The 19,805-nt window shown below is 43.9% G+C and overlaps 1 protein-coding gene across 9 annotated transcripts in view; it reads right to left on the bottom strand.

Moving 5' to 3' along the window:
- Positions 1–19,805, bottom strand: part of foxp1b (forkhead box P1b) — a 183,801-nt gene that overhangs the window by 104,730 nt on the left and 59,266 nt on the right. For 8 of the 9 annotated variants that reach the window (XM_084061318.1, XM_084061317.1, XM_084061321.1 and 5 more), the window contains one exon: positions 19,731–19,797. The exons of the other annotated variant lie outside the window; for it this stretch is intronic. The gene's annotated coding sequence lies outside the window, so the exon portion shown is untranslated. The remainder of the gene's footprint in view (positions 1–19,730; positions 19,798–19,805) is intronic. 9 annotated transcript variants of the gene reach the window in all.

Below are 19,805 nucleotides of genomic sequence, written 5' to 3'. Positions count from 1 at the left end.
AGGGCTATTTTAATGTATGCAAAACTAGTGACCCACAATAAGGAAGAGGAAGGGCTTACAATGAATGCAAAGTAATGCACGCATGCCTGGAACCGGCACTGATGAGGGGACGGCTAAAATTAACACCCAATTAATTTCCGAATTGACAAACAAATGAAACCCATAAATCTACTTTCTCATTAATTTTTACCGCGGAATAATTCAAAGCTGCAATATCACGTATGAGTGCAAAAAAGGGAAAAAAGCGAAAAGAAAAGAAAGAAATTGGGGAGGAAAAAAGGAAAATGGGCATTATCCATCCTAAATATCAAGCAGATAGGAAAAGAGCCTTATTAGAGAGTTGTGGCGATAAACGTGTTAATCTGCCAGCCGCTGAGGCGCTGGTCTGGGACCGTCGGCATCAAAACTGAGCTGCTGGCCCCCATAACTATTTATCTCAACTCTTTGTGTCCTCTTTGCTTGGGGGGATAGACTCTTCTTCTGCTGGTTAACTCAGATTGTTAACATGTTCTTCACTTTACACCTGTTATGCATATTCAGGGCTAATTACAGGTCAAGTGTCTTGCTGAAGCTAGAGCAGTCAGTTGGGGTTTAGAACTTATGCATTCATTCATTCATGCATGCACATGAATGAATGGGTGTAAAACACACACACACACACACACACACACACACACACACACACACACACACACACACACACACACACACACACACACACACACACACACACACACACACACACACACACACACACACACACACACACACACACACACACACACACACACACACACACACACACACACACACACACACACACAGTCAAGGTGGAAGTTCTGGAGAAACACACCCACTTGTTTATGGAGCATGTCAGCTTTTTTTTTTTACTCTAGATGGGAAAAGAATGGATTCAACAAAAACCAAGCCCTTCAAATAATGGAGATTTCAGGAGATTAGGGCAGGAGGCAACAGACAGCTGGTGCAAAAACAGCCACGGGCCACAATACTGATCATTAGATGTCTGGCTTTTCTCGCAGTCAGTGTTTGGAACAAACACGGGATCATAAAAGAAAAAGAAAAAAAGGTCAGAGTTTCTGTTTGTTTGCCGTGTGTATTGTTTTCGCTGCCTCTAATATAGGGAGTACAGTACAAACAAAAGTCACATGGAACTTCCACCTGACCAGACAGGTTGAGAGCAGCCGGCGGATGAGCATAGAGCCTCTCCTCTCTACGCACCTCCCTCCCTCCTCTTCCTCTCTATCGCTCACTCGCTGGAAATCTAATGCTCGCCACCCCCCCCCATCCCCCCACCCCCTGCTCCACCCCTGTACGCTCGTCATGGCCGTCTGGAATTCTACAGCTCAAACAAGTCAGCAGTCGATTCAAGGTAGGGTCGGCCCGGCGCAGCTGTGCCCTGACCCCTTTCCCCCTGCGCTCTGTTTTTCTTTAATGCTCATGACAGTATAAAGCCTCGACGGGCCACCTGCTTTAACTCGCCAAGTTCTCACAGAACTCTTGTTTACACAAGCGAGACAACAAGAGCACAACATTCTTGGAGGCAGGAGATAAAGAGACACAAAGGGGGAAGACAATGGGGAGAGAGGGTTCGCTTTTAAGCGCTGTTTAGGGTTCAAGCTTGGTTGCTAGACTAGACAACACAACAGCTTGTACCGCAAGGTGTGACATCACGACGCCCCCCCCCCCCCCCCGTATATACACTCACCCTCAAGGTTCTGAGAGACGCACGCCGTGTTTTGGCTTCCCAGATCGTAAGACAAACACAGTGTCCTCATCGTACGCAAATAATCTATTCCAAGATCATTGTATGTGTCTCTTAAAATACCTCACCAACTGGGTCTGCAAGACACTGGGCCAGAACCACCTAAAACCTTCCCACACCTAAGTCCCACGCCCCCTAGCCTTTACCTTCAAAGGGAAGGTCCCTCGGCCAACAAGGACTGCCTCTCTCAACAGAGGTGTGCAAACAATCTGGACCCACTTGGCACTCCGAGCACAATCTGCTGGCCCTCCTCTGAGCAGAACCAGCGACAGGGATGGATGACATTCCATCAAAAAAGGGGAATTCACAGCCAGACCAAACAACCCTCTAATCCCACCAGCCACTTCAAACTGAAAGCCACAGATAAGCGAAGCATATATTTCAAGACTACCGTAACAACGTTACAGGAGCAAACCGCCCCACACCGACAACCGTCACACCCCTCCTCTCCCCCCCTGCCTCTTACCAACCGTCCACAGGTCCAGACATCCCACTACCACTTTAGCGCTGGAGAGACACAGAAGCCTTCTTTTTTTTTTTGTTGTTTAAAAAGAAAAAAAATCCCCCAAGTTCTTCCCAGACCTTGTAAGGGTGGGATAAGCACACCACTCACATTGGCAAACAAAGCAGCTGTTTGTTTTATAAGTGATTGCTGCCATGGCTACAGTAAATAGGAGGAGTGGAAGTGAGCGAGAGGGGGGGCGGGGGGGGGGGGGGGGGGGGGTGCTTGTGTTTATGAACAAACACATCTCCTTCTTGCAGGAGCCATTTAATATTAACCAGGTGGTATGATCAGCCGATTTCCTAGGTGACACTCGGGGCTGGTCCAGTGTAAACAGGTTCTAGGATAGGAGTGGAGAGAGAATGGGGTTTGAGGGTTGGTGGGTGTTTGGGATGGGGGGGCAGCGGGGTGGGGGATTCAAGGTCGATGCAAATGCAGCCTGGGCTAGAATAAACAGCGAGGCACAACTCAAGATAAACAAACAGTCATTCTTCTGACATTTGAAGAAGCATTAAGCTGGTGCGTTACAGCTGCTGGAAAGCCACCATGAATGTGAACAAGATTGTGTGTGTGTGTGTGTGTGTGTGTCTGGGGGTGGGGGGGGGGGGGGGGGGGAGGGGGGGCTGGGCTGGCTAGCGACGAGGTGGTCTCCAGTGGACCACAACATGCAACAACAGTTTTCCCCCAGACCCAACAAACAGTGTGCCTTCACAATGCCGCGGCGAGGAACTTGTAAAAACATGTTAAACATTTACCCTCCTTCAATTATTCAGTAACCGAGTTCGTGGAAATAACAAAAGGATGTCTGAGGGCTTCTGAAACTGGCGTTCACAGCACCGGGACATGTTAAATAAACAGTGAATAACTTGGTATTCATTTGGCAAACAAGTGATGTATCGTGAAACAAACTGGCCACTTTGATCGCTGGATTCATGTGACTCACCCACAACCAAAGTCCTATTGTTCCTACACAAAGCATATCAGTTGTTTAACTTCAAGACTCCTTACAGTAATTTACCATATGTTGCTCCATATGCTAGATATAAAAAACAACTCACTGTCCCAACACAAGCAGTGATCACCAAAAAACAAAAAAACCCACGGTAGAGAATTTAGTGAGGGGAATTTCAAGCTGCATGTCACCTTGAGCATTAATTTTTCACGCAGACAACAACTTGCCATCTGCCGAACTGAAGCAAACCAGCGAGGCTTCCCTACCTGAGTCTTTAGTTTCCTGTCTCTAAACCCCCCCAAGGCAACTTTCATAATCATTTCATTTAGGCCCCCAAACCCATTTGCCCCCCCCTACAGCGAAGACAAAAAAAAGAATGATGTAGGGGCCCAAACACGTATTTATGTCACATTGTGAAGACCATAATAGGATTCTCAAGCATGAAATCTAGATCCAAACCTATTACGACACCATCAACAGAGGTAAGAGGCTTGACATCCCAGCAATGGCGAGTGTGATGATTCATATGAATATGAACCTATTATCACGCTACAAGCCCAGATAAATGAACAATAAGAATGCTAGCAGAAGGCAGACTATCCAGTGGAGAAGGTAAGTAGATCCATAATTTCGGAAAATACACAAAGCAGTTTGTCTCCTTAGCATGGAGCCGTCCGAGATACACCTCGGCGTACAAGCCCTGCTGTGCATAGACAATAGCGGCATGTGTCAAAGTAAGGCAGGGCATGGTATTTTTAGTGCAACCGGGGCCGATAGAGACCGGGTAAATAGAGAAGTCTAATGAGTTTAAATCCGGTTATACATGAACGGAATAGTAATTCTGGGATGTGGAGCCGCTTTTAGGAGTGCTTCGCCACACATTCCTCTGCGTTTCTCCTTCATTTGACTTTGATAATCTCCCTCACATGTGGCCCATGCCCATTAACACCGCAGTAAGAGGACAGACATCGGGGGCCTCTCTCTCTCTGACCACGGGCCCGGGTGCGTGGGAAAAAAAGTGCGCCCCGCTTCCCCTCAAGCTCATCTTACCAATTAGACCTGTCAAACATGCACGCCCAAAGAAAAACACAAGACTTCAATCTCCCGGCATCCTGTGGGATCTGCAAAAGCGCTTATTGTTTTAACATTACTTAAAGTGTGTCATATATTTTTAATCATTTTTACGAGAATTTGTGTAAGGGCCCGTCCCCATGGGTGTGGAAATGTGGACTTGCGGAGAGGAAATGTGTCAGATGCGTTTTCCTAGGGAAACCAAGATTAGTCTCCGCGAACTTGTCTAATTAATATTGTGGGCCTACACCAAGAGAGAACAATATTATTAGAAACATCGTCTTTGGGGGGCCTGTAAACCCACCCAATTGCACACTTCCCCTGTGTGCTGACAGTTCCTGGCTGTGCCTCTGGTGAATGTCATTGTTGGGCAAATGAGAGTTTTATAGTTCTGTTTGACAGCTGAATTGTCCAGTGGTACACCACAGACAGCGCGCAGTTAGCTAGCGCTAACTTCCATCACATAAGCCATCAATGATGAAACGATGCGTTTCTCTCATGTCTCTTCTCAATGGCACAGATGACATCAATTGAGATAACGCAAGCGTTCGGTTGAGCCACCGCCACTTAGGCCAATCTTTACAGTGTTAAATATTTCCCTGGCCGCAGAGAACAACACAAGGCAGGTGTGTGTCTTCCATCCCTTTGTTTATAGTTAGTCACACAGAGATAAAGTTAAGCCATTGATTGTCCAGACAGAATCATTAACCTTTGCACACAAATAATGGCACCCAAATGCAATGGGCTTTTCTCCTCAATAGTCATCTCGCCTGAGTGCTAGCAATGCTTGATAATTGCTTTAAAAATTCTGGATTCATACCAAGTCAATGTTAGACTAATATGTCCACAAACGGTACAGTTTTGGCCCCATAGTTGGCCAAGCACCAAGTCTGAAGCCAAAAACACAAAATAATTTATCTTAATTCACTCAAATGAGCCAAGATGCTAGTACTAAACTCTACCAGATGAGAACTTCATTCCAACGTTAGAATAAACCCAGTTGTGTGGAAGAATAGCAGGGAGTGAGTGCTGTGCTCTGACGTTTACATGGACGTTACAATACACAACATCCATGCAAGCACGTTTAACAGCCTCAGCGGTAAGTTATGGACGGCCATTAACCAATCACGACAAAGGACCGAATGAATTTGGCCATCCGATTCATTGCCTTTTTGGCATGGGAGTGGTCGTACCTTTTGACCCCTCCTACCGCCATCCCCCCTATAGGCGTTACTGGGGGTCATTTGTGCCTAAGCAGTCACCATGTCATCATTTTAAAAGCCCTGGCTTCCCAGAGAGGGGACATGGAGGGTTAAGAAGGAAGGCTTCCATTTAGCAGTTAAATTGAAGGTAAAGGGCGGTGGGCTAAATACCGAAAGACCTTGTGTGAAATCTCCACGCTTTAATGGAATCAGGTTTTAACAACTCCTTTTTTTCGTTAAATACAGCCCATGTCAGGAGGATGCTTCCCACTCATAAAGCAGCACAATGACAATGTACAGTGGCACTAATACAAGGACATAGTTCATCATGACATTTTCTGCAATTCCCAACTGATTAGGGTCATTATGTTGGAGGCCTGATTTATGCTGTCATTTCCTCTCACCGATCCTGCATCAATGAATCTTAATGAATTGGTAAATAAGGGTGAAGATTACACTCTGTGACACCGCAACATTTCTCACCCTCAACGGCCCGAGATTTATGTAGCCAATTAGAGACTAACAGAGAAAATTGGCTGGCAGAAAAATAATATTCTTTATGGCACAAAATGGAGGGAGCATTCCTGCTGAAGGGCAAATTGCATCGTCAGTGTTAAAGTCCATAAAACACCCCCGCGACGTGCCTTTAAAACACAAAGGGACGTTTGGACTCGTCGTGTTTACAAGCAGGACACAGAAACGGAAAGTTAAAGAGATGATGATGGTGTCGAGGCTGTGGTGTCGAGACACTGAGGTGAGCCAAAGTCCTTAACATTCTCTTCTGCCCCCTTGGTGTGTTTGATCAGCATAAATACACCTCTGTGTGACAAACATGTTTACCCTCTCACAGCAAACATCAGACAATCAGGCTGCCTCTCTAATGAAGACATGGGACATTTATCAACAAAACACACAGCTCTCTCTCTCTCTCCCTTTCTCTCTCTTTCTCTCTCTCTAGACTCTGATGTGGACATCAAAAACAATGGGAGCAGAATCATGTTGCTCTAAACCTTTAATAAGGTATCATTTCAATAGGGTTTTTGAGGAAACATCCAAGCAGGAAAATAAACAAGACATCCAACTGCCATTCATCTTTTTCTTTGTTCCCCCCCGAATGGAGGAATGCCATGTATGACTGTAAAGGCTCACGCACACCTTCAGTTTCTTGTAGACAGGTGCATAGGAGGAATTATCCATAGGCAAGAAAACAGAGAACTACAGCGCACTGTCCTTAAATGCTTATATTTATACACAAAGTTCTGTTTTTGCAGAATGTTCACCTATTGTGAGTGACATGCCGAGAATAGGGATGCTATGGGTTCATGTGGTTAAACTCGCAATAAACCCATCAGCTAAAGCTTTACCTGATGAAGGTTTACGGACTTAAAGGGATAGTTCACCCCCAAGATGACTTTCTTTCTATCGATTAGTCACCCCATGGAGACTTGAATTCATGGATATTTTTTTGGTTTTTTGTCGCATTCCTAAGCCAATAATTTGATAACCTGCAGCGGTCCCGTAGCAGACACAAATAGTCTCCCTTGTGTCTCCTACCGCAACCGCTGCCTACCTACCGGTGGTCATCACGTTTTGGGGATGTACTGTACTGTACTCTTATAAAGTTTATTGCAAGTTTAAGGAAAACGAATGGGAGTTCTCTCATTTCTTGCCAAAGCAGGAATATGGGGGGAAGAAATAAAATAAAAAGAACATCACCTCTTTGAAGACCCTCTCTGATCAACAGCTCCATGAGGAGACACGGCGTGATTAGACACTCTTTAGCTATTCCCAGTTACCATCATTATCCCCCCTGTGACTACTTTGTTGACCGTTTTATTTCCCAGCAGCAGATTAGTTGGGAAACAAGGAGACCAAAACATGTTTCACGCATATCCCAGCAAAGCACTAAAAAGAAAAAGTCTCCTCTGCTTATTAATACCAAGTTCTTAAAAGAACACTTAGGGCTGATAATGAGGGCCTTTATGTATTACATATTGTGACTAGATTTAGTGTGAGGAAGCGTCTCTCCACATCAAACGGGCTGGCCTGCCATTAGGCACAGGGGCTGAGGGATGCTGAGTGAAAAGAAGTGGAAAATTAACCCATTAAGACCTGAGGCCGATTCCCCAAAATGCCTTAAAAAAAAGTAGTTCTCAAACTTTTTCGGGCCAAGGACCCCCAAAATGATATGTATTTGGCCGCGGACCCCCCCATCGGAAAATGTTTTGTGCCAGGGGACCCCCAGAAGAGAAGATTTGTGTTAGAAATTTCACACTTTCGAGATTTTTTAAAAATGTGCAAAAATAGCAGCGCAGTGCGGCACAGGGTGACACGCTGTGAGATTGTATTTCTGCTATTTCATAGCAGATATGTTTCATTTTTGACTATTTCACTGTTAAATGTTCTAAATCCTAAGAGTTTTCTGAAAAAATGTGTTGCTATAGGCCTATTACCTCTAAAATTTTAAATGACACAAATGACACAAATGCTTTACCGGTTTTTATGGGTTAAAGCTGAAGCGACGCAGGAGAGGGCTTAATTTACTGGCATGTACAGTATGCAAATGAGATTACTCTCAGCTTAACTGCATCATTTATGTCCATAATAACAGCATCATCATTACGGGGGGGCTCAAATTAAATTACACCGTAATTAGCATATCAACATGATTGGTTAAAGTTTAAAACAAATACCCAATTTTGTTAATGAACATCTGTAATCACCGGGCGCAGACTCTCAATGAAAACATCCAAAACAAATATGTGTTTTGGGGAGTAAGGGGAGAGGAAGATCGCTCCCGCTCCCCGAGCGCGACAGGTCTGCGAGGCGTGTTGCGATGGGGGTTGAGGAGGTTGGGGATAGGGGTTGGTTGTACATGAGGGGTGGTGACAGGGATGGGGAGGGGTCTTTTTTCCTTACCTGGCAGGCTCACCGCACAATCCTCACATTATGTTTCCCAAACTCTGGGAGATCAAAGATCCAATTTCCCACACTTGCCACTTCAGGAGCTCATCAATAAAATACTAATCACTTCACGGCTGATTCGGAGAGAGCTGGGCTTCGGCTGAGGGCTTAGGGGCTTCCGTATCGCCTGCCCTCACTCACACACAAACGCTAACAGAGACACATTGGTATACAGTATATGCTCATCTCGCCTATGCACACGCACACGCACACACACGCACACACAGATAGAGGTTTAAGCTGTAGCTGTCTTGCCGTTTCCCTCATAAACATGGTGAATTTTAAAATAAGGTAGTGTAATTGAGGCAGCCCCCACTGAATGGTACACTGTAGAATTCCGAGTGTTAATCTAACTCCGAGAGTGTCCGAATGGACCCAAAAGGGTCCATTCGGACACCGGAATGAACACTCAGGATTTTATGTGTGTGTGTATGGAACACTTCCTGGGGCCTGACACAAATCACACACGCACCTTATTTATGTGCCCACGTCTGGAGGCAACGTCAGCCTGCGTGTCATATTTTATCCCCCTGTTTGATACACTGCTTTTATACGTTTGCGTCCCCGCGTTATTGATATAATTCACAATTTATGATGCACTACACGATACAAAAAGTGAACTCTGATGAACGCCTGGCGTTTGAAATCGTAAGTCACCTACCCCGTCCCCCCACAACAACACCACCCACCTGCTCTCCCCCTTTGCACGGCTACTTCCATCCTGAATCGGGCCAAAACAACAACAACAAAAGAAGGGGCAAATGTAGAACAGTCAGGATTCAGGAATGTACTCATACATTTTTTAAAGAGGCATTCTATTTTATTCATTGAGGAATCTATTAACCCTTTAAGACCGGGAACGCATCTCTGTCACTGTAAGATTTTCTATTAAAAAATAGCAGGTCTACAAGCTCATAGCGCGGCACCGAGTGCCATGCTATGACCTTGTAGATCAGCTATTTTTTTTTTTAAGTGAAAATGTGTGCAAATCTTTGAATATGTATTTTTTAAAGCGAACATTTTTGACTCTCTTACAACTTCTTGGGGTCCCTGGAACTAAATATTTTAAGATTGGGGGTCCACGGCCATATCATGTTTGAGAACCACTGATAGTATAGCAAAAAACTGTTAGGATTTAGAAGACATTTGTAGAATCCTCAGAAGCAAAGATTTGAGTTACAAATGTTCGCTTTAAAAATACGCATATCCAAAGATTTGCACACATGTTTCACGATTTTTCAAAAATAGCAGATCTACAAGCTCATAGCGCGGCACTCGGTGCCGCGCTATGAGCTTGTATATCTGCTATTTTTGAATAGCCAAAGTGTAAAATAATGCTTTTTAGCCATTAAGACCTTGTTCCAGGTCTTAATGGGTTAAAAAGGGCCCTTCTTCCTTGGAAGTATCTAAACGAGGCTGCCTCTCAAGGTAGAGGCTGGGGCAAATCCACTCCATCAGCTAATGACGGCGCTCATTACATGCCGGGGAGCCGGCTAATGAAAGCGCGCGGTGGCTGGCCGCTCCCCCTCGCCTTGTGTAAAGCCCTATGAAATGCTAATATCTCACTTCTAATTAAAGGATACTAAGTCCAAATGCACCTTCACGGCTAGTAGCCGGCAAACATAAATTTGATTTTTCAACACCACACTACACCCAAAGATGTGCCTGAGCAACATTCCATTAATTCATATTTAATACCCCCAGTAGTCCTGCGTTGTTCGGCTGAGCTCTTTTCCCACTCTGATCTCTTTTCTCTCTTCATTGGCTCATATTGTGAGTGGGCACATCATTATATTTTGTGAGCCTACATTTTTTTTTGCTTTTTTGCTGGTGTATGTATATTAGCTTACAGTGCTTACACTGAGAACACACACAAGCACATGAATGTTGTGCACGCACACAATCTTTACGCACGTGGCACAGGGGTCTCTGGAAGAAAAAAAAAATGCCTGTATGTTCCCTGCTGCACCTGTATACATTTACAATGTTTACACACCTTTGGTCGTAAATATGTTTACAAGGAAACCTGCTGCCCTTCTCAGAAACTGACCTTGAAGTCAGTAAACAAGCCTTTTACAAAGTTCATTAACGTCAAAGAGGGTATAGAGTTCCTCCCATTGAAAAACAAAAGAGAAATGCCTGAGGCTTATATCAACAGAATACTGAAAAATGCACTGGGCTAAAATGCCAAATCAAAAGCGTTTAGTGAAAAACAAAAACAACAGGGTCTGCTAAAGAAATAACCGATGCCAGAACTATGTTTGAACTATGGTGCTATATACTGTACATTTTGATGAATGAGAGCATTTTATTGCAGCCATTATCTGCCGTAAAATAAACTGTCAAGCAAGCCAATTAGTCACCGCAGCTAATTATGTCATCACTTCCTTAAACCTCCTCGTGTGCTTTTTCACTTCACAGCCCCTCAACAGTCATTGTCGCCGTGTAGGGCTGCAAGTCATTATGGTGTGATGCTGTTGTCAGATGTCGCGTGAGAAACAAGCAGCCAGGTCTATGAAAACGAGCCCAAAAGAAGCACACGCAGCAGACAACCATTTGAAAATAGCCGATCTACAAGCTCACAACGCGTCGCATTGCGACGCGTTGTGAGCGTTGTGCAAACCCCCCCATGTGTCCAGAAGGAAGTGAGAAAAACCTGGTTGATCCGTTTCCTGTAGGCACACATCATAGTGTCATGACACGTGTTCAACCCACCAGGGACCATAACCACTTAAGCCCTATATACTTGGTCGTATGACACATTGCGATATCAATGTAATATATCATATATAACAATATAACCTCAATATAAAAGCTCATAATTAGTTGCACCGCGAAGCACTGTGAGCTTGTAGATCTGCTATTTTTGCAATAAAACTTTTAAAACAATAATCACAATTTTCACTTTAATGACATGCCCAAAATAGGGATGGCAGGATCAATATGGTTAAAAACAATAGAAGGCCGCTGGTGTAGCGGTCCGGGCACTAGGATTCAATGTAGCCTGACAGCGCATCGCGGGTTCGAGTCCCGTTCCCGACGAGCTTTCCTGCATTTTTCTCCCCGTTTCCTATCTGCCTCTACTGTAAAACTATAAATAAAGGCCAAAAAGCCACCAAAAATATCTTTAAAAAAACAAGTTACAGCAGTACAGTGGCATTATAACCTCCTCTAACTTATCACTCTCACCTGAGAGTGTACATCAACAGTACACTCTCAGGGTAGAGTTTAAAGGAGTAGTTCACCCCAAAAATGACTTATTTTTTATCAATTACACACCCCATGAAGCCTTGAGTTCATGGAGATTGTTTTGTTTTTGGCGCATTCCTAAGCCAATCATTTGATGACCGGGTGGCTGCTCAGTAGGAGACTCCGCTGGTCATCAAATTTTGGCTCAGGAATGCGACAAAAACAAAAAAAAATCTCCAGGAATTCGAGGCTTTATGAGGTGTGTAATTGATAGAAAATAAGTCATTGTTTGGGTGAACTACTCTTTTAAATCTATGAGCTGGAGAGTTGGAGACACTGTGAGTAGGAAAACCTGATCAGCTTCAAGCAGGTGGTTTTAGTTTGGATATTTTAACAACGCGTAATGACATGTTTCATTTTATTTGGGAAAACCTGTTACGTGCACAGATGAGAGATTTCAAACAAAATGACAACGCGTGATATTGAGTGAAGGCCCGTTCCAGTTTTAACAACTGATGCCTCTCAAACGGCACGTATTATTCAAAATAATACGTAGCATTGATTACATTTGGTCTTTAACCCATTCAAAAACGGGGAACGCATCTGTGTAACCACTTAAACCATTATTTTATACTTTGGCTATTTTTGAAAAATCTTGAAAATTTGTGCAAATCTTTGAATATATATATATTTTTTAAAGCAAACATTTTTAACTCAAATCTTTGCTTCTGAGGGTCCCTGGAACAAAATATTTTGAGATGGGGGTCGGCTGCCAAATGGCCTACATTTTTGGGGGTCCTTGACATGAAAAAAAATCACACCCAGTGTGGCGGTGTGGTCATCACAGTGGTCATCACAGTGATGGAAGCTCACTTTAAAAAAAAGTTTTTTTTTTAAGTGCATAGTCCTATTTATAGGTTATTAATTTCATCATGTGTCTCGCTAGCCAATCACAGTGCTGAATAGAGTCAGCCAATAGAGTCAGCCAATCACAGTACAGCTAGGGGTGTACTAATGTAGAGGGGTGTGCTATTATGAGCCAATCACAGCACAGCGAAGGGTGTACTAATGAGATGTCCCAAACCCACTTATAGGGGCGGCTACACCGCCCAAAAAGGTTGAGAACCACTGATATAGCAACATACGTTTTTCAGAAACCAGTTAGGATTTAGAAGACATTAGATGCGTTCCCGGATTGAATGGGTTAATATATTATTACAATAAAATAATATAGAAGCCGAGCATCGTCATCATCATCATGATATGATGCCAAAGACGCAGAGTGAAATGCATGTGTATTTAAAGGTCAAAGTTAAGAACATATCACATGACGCCCTGTTTGATCCCGGGCCAAGTATTTTTCCCAAGGCTGCTACGGCTTTCGTCCTGTGTAAATCACCGAGTCTGACCTTCTACATTCCTCATGGCCGCTCCTCCCATTCATCCGCGGGCCCAGATAATACTGGGCAAATATCATAAACGTGAGGATTTTAGAATTGAGGTGAGGTGAGGGCTGCTATCATCCTGCACCGACTGGGGAAAAGCAACGCTCTGTGCATAGTGGAAGCACCCCCGACCCCTCCACCCTCCACCTAATTCCACCTAGCCACAAAACTAGCCAGTGGTTAAGGTAGCCTGACCCCCTACCAGCTAATAGCTCACATATTGACTTTCCGTCGAGAATAAAACTAGGATATTAAGCCAGGCCCTCTGGGGGTGGGGGGGTGAGGGGGGGTGGTATAAAGACCAGTTTCAGTCAAAACTTTCACTTTAACTTGCATCACTGATCGTTTCCAACGCAAAAGAAAAGAAGAATGAAGGATTCGAGTCGATAGACACACAGCGTCTAGAATGCTGGATCTGTGATGCCGTAACCCGGGGACTTTCCGGTTCTTTGCAGGCGAGATGATCTCATCCCAGGGAGTGATACACAGTCTCTAGTGTCGGTGAGACGACTCTAGTTCAAACGTGGACCGCGGTGCGGGGGTGCTGTGTTGGGGGGGCATGACCTGCAGCTGAACCGGGCCCCTGCATCAGGGCCTCTGTGGCCAGGAGGACACAACAGCCCCACAGCCCCTCCAAACACATCACTCTTTACCCCCCCACCACCCCACACACACACATACGCACACTGCCACCCCCTGATAAATAACTAAACACAGCAAACAGTGAGCCATCAGTCAATCTATACACATAGACATAGCTAACACCAGGATAGTGAAAGAGATGGATGGGGAGATGCACAAATAAAGAAAGAGAAAGAGAGAGAGAGAGAGAGAGAGAGAGAGAGAGAGAGAGAGAGAGAGAGAGAGAAAGAGAGCAAAAGAGCGAGAGAGAGAGAGAGAGAGAGAGAGAGAGATGGGAGGGGGGGATATGTTGAGGGCATGAAACAACTCTACAGGGCAGAGTGGATAAATATCACACAGGAGCCTGAGCCAAGCGCTGTGGAAGGCTGAGAGCGCTTGGAAGACTGTGAAAGCTGGGGCTTTTTTTTTTTTTTTTTGCAGAGCTGTGACATTTGTTTCTTATTGTCTAAGTGGCAGTTAAAAGCGTCTCCCCGCGAGGGCCCCTCGGCTCTGCCCCGGGCCGCTTTAACAGGGAGGTAACCATATTAGGACGTGTATGGTAAAGTAAACAATAACATAGTTGCAATGAGATGGAAATTTTTCAGCTAATGGTGTTTGTCATTCCTGTTTTCAGTGAGCTGAGAGGCCCTGTTTTTTTCTCCTTCTTCTTTGAGTCGACCAGGGAGACTTTGTTTATGAAAACAACGCAGGAGCCAAGGCTGAAACCGGCACACACACACACACACACACAAAAACACTGTAAATAAATATCGGTTTAGAAAAATGCCTCTGCCTTTCTCGTTCCATTACATTAAATAAACCCGCATCTGGGATGAAAAGGATCCTCCGCTCTTGTCCCTGCCTCTGAGAGGGAGAGAGGGCTCTGCTTCAAGTGCATCTTTTAAGTGTCTAATTCTAATTCAACATCTTAAATATTTTAACACACTAATTTATTTGACAATCCAACACGAAGGAGGAGGGGGGGGGGGGCTAATTGGCAACGATGTATGACGTGAATTAGAGCGGTCCACCAACTTGCGGTTGAATGAAATAAAGGGGGAGATTATTTGATATGTCTGGGTCGGAAGGTTCCATTTCTCACTAATCTTAACGGCATGTCTGGCTATTTAAAAGCAATGTAGCACTCACTCTGCTTTATGTTTCGCCGGGTACTTGGGTCTCCCTCTTCACCCCCTTTTCCTTTGGCTCCCGTCACCACTTTTATCTTTTCCAGGTTAGAGAAAAGGCATGACTGTATGTTTTTGTATGGAAGTGTGGAAAACAAAGCCCTCCTCAATTTTTTTCCAGCTCATGTTCATGCAATGAATGCTCTCCTACAGCACTAACTTTACTAAAAAACCCAGTTCTTTCCCTCAGCTCCCATCTGATAAAACAGGCTAAATCTGCTGGTTTGGCCTTGGTTTGTAGGTTCAGTAAGCGCTGACATTTCAAAATGCGCGATGAGAGGGCTAAGGTCAACTCAAAGGACACAGACAATTAAAGCCACTTCACTTACACGCTCTCCACGTGTTTGCATTCTTTGTTTGGGGTTTGTTCCCCGCTTCTCTCCGGCTCTCCAGCCAGCCGCCTTCTCGTGCCTGATTTATACTTTATATTTATACGTGTGCGCCAGTATCGCACACCAAACTAGCCAAGACCCAGATCTACAAGACCCACAACGCAACGCAGTGTGACCTGTTGTGAGCTTGCAGATCGACTATTTTCGGTGCGAGACACCGGCGTGTAACTAAATATAAATCAGGCTTCAAGACCCACTCTTAATCTCACACCCCAAAAAATGCAAGCTGTTTATTTGCGTAGGGCTCAAGCCATTCCATTAAGTAGCTCCACCAGGTGCTCTGTCCCTAAAAGGGATTTGTTTTCTGAAATAAATGGAGAAAGCCACAGACTGCCAAAGTAATATTGACTATGACGTGAATGCAGCAAAGTAAAAAAAACATCCAAATAGGAACCAAGACTCAATGTAGGCCTTTTTCTTTTTATTCCCTTACATAGTCACAGTTCTGTGCTATTTACACTGGAGGCGAAATCATATATACACACATTCTTATATGTCAGTACAAAAAATGGTATACAAATGTGTACCATTGACAACATATGAGAATATATTAATGCATTATGTGCATGAGAGAACAAATAGAACGCATTCCTTTAATATACTAACTAGGTTATTTAAAAAACAACAACATTTATCGTGTGTTGACCCCTATCCAAAGAAATACTCTGGGTAGTCAAAGACTGAAAATCAACCTAAATTATTAATGCCATTTCACCTTTTTCTGTGGCAGAGAAAGCAGGCCCAAGTTAAAGTACCTAGAAATGAGAGAGAGAGAGAGAGAGAGAGAGAGAGAGAGAGAGAGAGAAAACGCTTTGACACATTCTCTCACTTTTGATTTCTTTTCATCTTGCTGTAAAGACAAGTCATCTGCAGGTGAAATTTGCTTACTTTCCGTCACCTCAGTCAATCTCGCACAAAGACTGTCATGTTGGCCGTCTGCACCCCGCTAGCAGCCTGACGTTATCAAAGCTGCTCACTCTTTCAGACGGACCACAGTTTATACATCCATCAATATCTTCCAGAGCAACAGAAGACCTGTCTGCGTGACGTTGATAGAAAAATAGATTGAAACTTGCCAAACACATCTTTTTCCCCCCTCTCTCCCCACCAAAAGAAGGTATTTTTAAGTAGCTTTCTAGATAACACATCTGCGATAACACTATCAGTACAATTCCGTCTACTTTACCACAGATGATAATTCACATGAAAGTCACCGGAAATGCAAGACAGCGAGAGAGAAAAAATAAAAAAGAATGCTGCTCTATTCTCTGACTGGCTATGTTCAGGCATACATTTACCTGTGCAACGTGTTTATACAGACAATAAAGAGAGCCATGCTATCTGCCAGAGCCCCTTTTGATAGTGTCTGAGACTACCACAGGAGCAGTGCTATCTGATAGCGGAAAGCAGACTGAAGGCCAGGTGATGCTGTTTAGAAGGATCTGACACTTCCTGTGATCTCAATCGACAGGAAAAAAGGAGAGAGAAGAAATAATCAGACCCGCATCACAGCGTTTCTACCTTGTTCTCCGCTCGTGCTGAAGCTAATGTTTCATTTTCTTAAAGGCCTTGCATCTATTTTGCCTGTCAGTGTTTTTAACTACAGCGGCCAAGCTTAGAGAGTAGATTACGGTACTTATAGTGCATGAAAAACACGCCAACAAAACTGCTTGTGACAGAAACGTTTAACTTTCTTGCTAGCAATCTCCCCCATGTGGCACTTTCGCTACAGCGAGTTGTTTATTATGTTCCGAGCTAGGCAAAAGCGATTAAAGGAGCTCTTAAGAATCAAAGCGTTATAAATGCATGGAAACACAGCCGGCTGTAAATGCCACAGAATTAGAAGCTTACCAGGCCTAATACTAATACATGGCAATTTTCAGCTTGATGCTGATATAAAGAAATTAGTTTTTTTAAGTAAGCAATAAATGCAGTCAAGGGAACTATTACAGAAGCCCTTGTTCATCCCAGCATAAATCTACACGTGACCTTTCCTTGGGTCCAACTCATGGATTCACTTGTTTATTCTCAATACTTCCATTAAAAAAAAAGAAACAAAGATAACTCCAACCAGCTAAGACCAAAGCAATCGTCTCTGTGATCTTCAGAGGCGTCCTCGTTTACAGCACAGCGAGCAATGCAACCGCTGTTTGCATGATTCGTTCCTCCCTCCGTTATATGGACTCATGAAATTCAAATGAAGTCCAGCTCGAGAGTCGAGGGTGTTTAGAAGCTATCAAGACAGAGAAACACATTTTGGGCTTCTGAAGCTTCCTCTAGACCTAGGGCCTTTCCTCTGTAAACTTGAATATCATCAGGTCTGAAGAAACTGCCCACTAGAAAGAAACAGGCCCATACAATATGTGGCCCACTTAATCCAAGACAGCCCCTATCAGTGAGAATTCGTCATATGATGGTAATTGTTCCAATGTGGCTACAAGCCATCCTTACACTGCAAAATCCTGAGTGTTAATTTGACAAATTAAACCAAACTGACCTGTAAGGGTCAATTTGGTTCCATTTGCACACTCTCTGAGTTAAATTAACAACAATTTTGACTGTGTAGTTAAATCAAGCTCTTTTCTGAGCAACTAATTCCTTATTCTTAAACAAGTAAAGGCATAAGTAAACATATAGCCAATACACAAAGGTTTCTACACATGCAACATATCACACATTCAGTCTTTCTCTCTTTCTCTAGTCTTTCATAGAGACACACAGGAATGGAGATTTTCTGCTTTAAGCTCGATTGCACTTTAGAAAGGCTTTAAACACTGAGGCAAACTAATCCCATAAGCTGCCAAGGGGATTTTTTTTGCATTGGTGATGCAATCAAAATCACATTGGAAAGTTGTGTCAATAATTAGGCTGATTTTGCCACATTAACATTAATTACACAATCATTTGGAAGATTCCAGGGCCGATCTCGCATCTGGAGCAGCCAGCTGCAGGCCTGCTGGTATGGACCTGTTTTATAAGACTATGCAGAGAATGCACACCAGATAAATATCGACATCCCTTCTTTCATTTTTTTCCCCCTCTCCATGCATTTTTTCCTCCTAGCCTCTGTTTTCCAAATGTGTCTGTGATTTACTGAATTAAAGGAGAGAATTACAGGCTGTTTAGCATGCTGTGGATGATGAGAGCTTCCCCACTTGGACGGACGAGAGATGCTCATGAGCCTCATTCAAATCCTGCAGCCATTACTTAATGATGGCAGTTAATGCTGATTTTGTCCTTCTCTGGGGCTCAACGCATACAGAGGGAGCAGAACAGAGTTATGACCTTCGCAAACAAGCTTTGTTGATTGACTGTGGTCACAAACATATAGCAACGTTACTGCCCCCACTGTACAGCATTTATTTACCACAGTATGTGCATAGTCTATCTAACCTACAAGTCACAACATGCTATAGGAAGATAATGTGAAGAGGAAAAGAGAGAGCGAGGGAGAGAAGAGAGGGAGAGAAGAGAGGGAGGGAGCAAGCGAGAGAGAGAGAGAGAGAGAGAGAGAGAGAGGAGGGGGGGATATGGGGTAAGTAAGAGTAAGTAAAATAGAGATAGAGATCAACAGACACATACAGAAAAAGAGAGAGAGAGAGAAAGAGAGAGCATCTCAGTCTGATGGGCTGTGTGAGACAGAACACAGAACACAGACGCTCCTCTGGAGCCCTGGGCTCCTGATGTGTCAACACCCCCCTGACACACACACACACACACACAAAACCCATCCCAATGGCAGCTCACATCCTGGGGCCCCTAAACTTTCTGAGATAGGGGTAAAGGGGTGTGAGTGGCGAACGCAAGCCATCCACTAAAGCAGCCGTGCTACACTACCACTGATAGAGAGATTGATTGAATCCTGAAAATGACATGAAAGTCATGGAATATTACCATATTTCAGCTCTTTTCTTTGCTTTCACGATACAGATGACATACTCAAACTACTATACTACTATACGTCAAACTACACGACACTGGACTATCAGACTGGACACGACACAGGACTTCTGTTCAGGATTATCTTTGAATAGTAGCAGTCACCCGTGTTCAAGTTCTCGTTTCCTTATAGTAATTATCGTAACACAGAGTTAAAGAAACATAAAAAGGCAACAACAATGGGTGATCTAACTAACCACAGCGACAATTCCCCAAAGCAAAACAATATAAGTCCTTTTAACCTGTGGGCAAATGATCCCTTGATGAAGTACTCACCATGCCTCTCTCAAATGAGCCTCTATTCCACCGGTTCACAGAGTGCACCTGTAGTGCTTTTCTCTCCTTCTCGCAAAAAAAAAAAAAAAGAACACAAAAAAACAAACAAGGCAACCCGCACAGCTTTCAGTTAATTATTAAGCCAATTCAATACAGCGTTCTCCCTCAATGCACGGACTGCAGTCTGGTGAATGATTATGTGTTTACCTTCCACAAGGGCTTGCTTATTTAAAGCAATCTTCAGTTCCAGCCGTGTAACTGCAGCCTCCTTGCCCTACGGAC

Source organism: Gymnoscopelus microlampas, assembly GCF_963454915.1.
Source record: "Gymnoscopelus microlampas genome assembly, chromosome: 7".
NCBI classification, from domain to species: Eukaryota; Metazoa; Chordata; class Actinopteri; order Myctophiformes; family Myctophidae; genus Gymnoscopelus; species Gymnoscopelus microlampas.
Note: the sequence above shows the minus strand (reverse complement) of the source record. Positions and strands in the feature narration are given on the sequence as shown.